The sequence below is a fragment of the Moschus berezovskii genome, chromosome 23 (assembly GCF_049115385.1).
Source record: "Moschus berezovskii isolate FMDL1 chromosome 23, NW_MosBer_1.0, whole genome shotgun sequence".
Taxonomy (NCBI): Eukaryota; Metazoa; Chordata; class Mammalia; order Artiodactyla; family Moschidae; genus Moschus; species Moschus berezovskii.
In genome coordinates this window covers 54,115,601-54,120,223 of record NC_142482.1, presented here as the reverse complement: position 1 = coordinate 54,120,223, position 4,623 = coordinate 54,115,601, and the positions used below count along the sequence as shown (strand labels likewise).

At 44.6% G+C, this 4,623-nt stretch overlaps 1 pseudogene; it reads right to left on the bottom strand.

Moving 5' to 3' along the window:
- Positions 1 to 4,028: 4,028 nt before the first annotated feature.
- LOC148774207 (small nuclear ribonucleoprotein G pseudogene) lies at positions 4,029 to 4,257 on the bottom strand (annotated as a pseudogene).
- Positions 4,258 to 4,623: the final 366 nt, after the last annotated feature.

Genomic DNA, 4,623 nt, shown 5'->3' with positions numbered 1-4,623 from the left:
GGCTCAGAGGTAAAGAATCCACCTGCAAAGCAGGAGATGCGGGTTGATCCCTGGGTCTGGAGGATCCCCTGGAGAAGGAAATGGCAACCCACTCCAATATTCTTGCCTGGGAAATCCCATCCACAGAGGAGTCTGGCAGGCTACAGTCTGTGGGGTTGCAAAAGAGTCAGACACCACTTAGCGACTAACAGTAGCACCAGGAAAGCCCAAACCTCCCACTCTTGGCACCTCTGATCTGTTAAGTAATCAGAGAAAGAAAGAAAGGTCTTGCTCAGTTGCATCTGACTCTTTGCAGCCTCATGGACTGTAGCCCCACCAGGCTCCTCTGTCCATGGGATTTCCCAAGCAAGAATACTGAAGTGGGGTGCCATTTCCTCCTCCAGGGGATTTTCCTGAACCAGGGATCAAACCCGCATCTCCTGTGTCTCCTGAATTGCAGGTGAGTTCTTTACCACCGAGCCTTTGGGGAAGCCCACTTTCCAACGCTGCTGTGCTTAATTCCATCCATCTGCGTTCACAGTTTTCTGAAGTTTGCTTTCTCGACCACTACATGACTCTCCTGCCTGGAATATAAACTCTTTGGGTCCAGGGCTCTTGTTGGTCTCATCTATTGCTATATTTTCATGACCTCAAACAGTACTTGGTACCTCACTGATACATAAGAAATTTTGTTGAGTGAATAGATTAACCACATAGATAGTAAAATGTTCTTATATCATATAGTGGCATGGAAAAAACGATTATAGCACAAAGTTATGTTTAAAAGCCAAAATAATATTGCATATATAGTAGCACTGCAAATATATATATTTTTCATCTTCATTGGGGTAAAATATACATAAAATTTTCCATTTCCATCATTAAGTATACAATTCAATGGAATTAAATACATTCAGATTGGTGTGCATTGAACTACATATTTTTAAGAAGACATCACCTATGAAGTGAAAAGAAATCTGATACTTTCTACTGTCTATTTTAAACGTAAGGAAAAAAGGAAAACACAAAGGAAAGAAAAATATGTAAACATTTCAATGACCTAACAGGTCTGGCCACATGCTCAGAAGTTTCTTTCATCTCCAGGTCCAACTCTGAGTAAGTGAACTCATTGAGGGAAGAAGCCTGAAAAGTGAGTGAAAGTGACTAAATGTGTCTAATTGGTTATAAGTGCTCTGAATTACCAAAAAGCATAGTTGACTCAGTTAGGTGATTAAACAGCAGATTTCTTATTTTTGTCTCTCACCAGGGCAAGAGAAGCTCAGGGACCCTTTAAAGCACCATCAACAAATCTGTGTCTTTTGGAGAGTGGAAATGGCTTTAAAGGGTAGGAATGGCTTTCAAGTAATGCCCAGGGGCCTAGGCATCACAAGGTTAAGGGGAAAATACAGAACTTTTCTTCTTGATGTGTAAAAACCCTCAGGGCCCTTGGCTTCTTCACACCCGTGATTTCTCGGGAATAATGCCCTTCTGCGTAACTTTCTGCTCTCTCGGTCAACTTGAGGAGGCATGGGGGGAAGGTAGTGTAATTGCTCCATAAATAAACAGAAAGAATGCAGGTTGCTTTTATCTGGACAGATCAATAAGTTCATAGGAAAACTATTTATCATCCCAAATCATTAACACACTGCTTACATATGCAGACTAGCACACCAGAAAAATAACCCTTGTAACAGTCTGGGAGAAAGTAAATACTATTGGGAAAAGAATGATGTTGCCTTTGCAACTCAGATTTTAGGAACAGTTTCTGGTTTAAAGGGTTAGGACATAAAACAATATATGCTCCATTTTAAAGAAGTCTCTCCTATTTATTTATTTTTAAATTTTTTTTTCACTTTTTGGTTGCATCACACAGCATGTGGGATCTTAGTTCCCTGACCAGGGATCGAATTCACACCCCCTGCTTTGGAAGTGTGGAGTCTTAAACACTGGACCACCAGGGACGTCCCTCTCTCTCCTATTTATTAATCAAAGAAACTGAAAGTTGCTCAGTGGTGTCTGACTGTTTGCGACCCCATGGACTGTACGTAGCCTGCCAGGCTCCTCTATCCACGGAATTCTCCAGGCAATTCTACTGGAGTGGGGAAGCCCAAGAATACCGGAGTAGTTAACCTATCCCTTCTCCAGGGTATCTTCCCAACCCAGGAATCGAACCTGCATTGCAGGCTGATTCTTTCCCAGCTGAGCTGCAGGCAACATGGAGAAGGAAATGGCAACCCACTCCAGGATTCTTGCCAGGAAAACCTCATGAGCAGATAAGCCTGGTGGGCTACAGTCCATGGGGTTACAAAGAATTGAATACAACTTAGCGACTGAACACAGAACCCAAAAGTCCAGCCCTTGAACCATGCGTATCTGGGCAGAGATACCGTAATGTAGACTCTGGCCCTGTAGGTACGTGGTCCAAAGAGACAGGGACCAAGTGTGGCCTGGGACAATCGTGGCAGAAAGGACATGTCATGCAACTCAAGCACAATGGGAGTAGACAGAGAGCAAGACCACTCACTCACCCGGGGATGACAACAGAATTATTTAATATCTAGTATATCATAGGCACAAACCAATCCTCTTGTTTTGGAAATCACAAGAAAGTTGGAGTAGCAATATTCATAACAGACAAAATAGACTTTAAAATAAAGACTATTACAAGAGACAAGGAAGGACACTACATAATGATCAAGGGATCAATCCAAGAATACCATCGATATGTATATGAAAGTGAAAGTGTTATTCGGTCAGTCGTGTCTGATTCTTTGCGATCCCATGGACTATAGCCCACCAGGCTCCTCCATCCATGGAATTCTCCAGGTAAGAGTATTGGAGCAGGTTTGCCATTTCCTTCTCCAGGGGATCTTCCCCAGGAAGATCGAACCCAGGTCTCCTGAACCGCAGGCGAGTTCTTTACCATCTGAGCCACCAGAGAAGCAACCAGGGAAGCCATATATATGTGGATGGTACTCATGTCCTATTTAACCTTATATGGACGGAATTTCCTCCTTTTTGGGGAGCCACATATTTTAATTTCAAATACTCTGTGACGATACCCAGAATTGTTAACCAAATTCCGGCTCCTTTATGAAATGAGACCTGCATTCACAGAAGTCATGGGATGTGCCAGGACTCGAAGGTGGCATCAGTGTAAGTTACCAGGACCCGCTTCTGCAGGATTCATCAACCAGTGACTGCTGGGCAGCTAGACTGGAGGCAAGGGCCTGCCCAGTGGTGGCATTACCCTGTTACTCAAGAGGCTCCCGAAGTAGAGGCGCCAGTTTCATTGTTAATGAGTTGGCGTTCACCTGCTCAGGATTTCTTCCTTCCGTGGATAACTCTTATTTTCAGTTATTTTCCACTTGCAAAGGACTCTGCCTGGGCTGAGTGCCGAGCAGGTAACCTGCCTCTTCTTGCTTGCGCTTCAGAAACATAAATGAGGTCACATTTTTGTTGAATGTTGTAAAGAGAACCGGTAGAATAGTTCAGAGGAGCTGCTGAAGCCTCTTAGGAACTGCTCAACCCTGGGGGGAAAACACACACAAGAATGGAGATAGATAAGCTGTCAAACAGAAACCGCAGTGTTTATCTAGGACTCTCAGTAGCGATATGAGTGTGGGATCTTTCTTATTATGGCTGCACTGGGTCTTCATCGCTGTGCACAAGGCTTTTCTCTACTTGCAGAGGCGGGGGCTACTCTAGTTGCGGCGCGCCAGCCTCTCGTGGTGGTGGCTTCCCCTGTTGCGGAGCACGGGGCCTCGGCATTCAGGTTTCAGTACTCGCAACTTATGGGCTTAGTAGTTGTGGCACATAGGCTTAGTCGCTCCAAGGCATGTGGGATCTTTCCAGACCAGGGATTGAACCCATATTCCCTGCACTGCAAGACAGATTCTCTTTTTTTTTTTTTTTTTTTACGATTTCAAAAGTTTATTTAACAAAAATGTTCAGTAAGAAAATGTACACGACCCAATTTTTTCTCATGGTAAAATGTGAAGAAGGGACGCATGGAAGCGGCTGATTTCTCTGGGGAACACAGCCATTGTTCATACTCGTCCCAAGGCTCCTAACATGATGATACTATTTCCTCGTAGTCACCATTCCACTACTGTTCTGTTGCCCACGAGTTGTCGTCCCCACACATTCATATATCATAAGATTCATAAAGGGGTCAAATCCCCACAATAGCCCTCGGACATGTCTGCCACCATTTTATTTCAATGATAACATCTTGTCCATAAATTTCTTCGTCTTGGGAGGGTGAGCGTTGCTCATGATGTCTACCCGGCAAGCTCAAAGAAGACTCCAAATGGAATTCGAGTCGTCCCTCCGAAAGGCAGACTCTTAACCACTGGCCCACCGGAGAAGCCCAAGCATGGGACTTTGATGGCAACATCTGAAAGGGAAACTTGAACGTCATGCGTTGGAAATAGAGGCTCAGGTGGAGCCCTAGGGAATGAAAAGAGGAGGTAAGAGATTTCTAAAGCCAGCTATACCATGGACAAGTGGGCAGCGGGGTGACAAGAATTAAGGAGCCTGCTATCATGGCCTCTAATTCTCAGATCAGCTTCCCGACCCAAAGTTCTGTGACACAGAGCAGCAAAGAGCAGCCCCGTCCTACCAGCCAGAGGGTAAGAAACG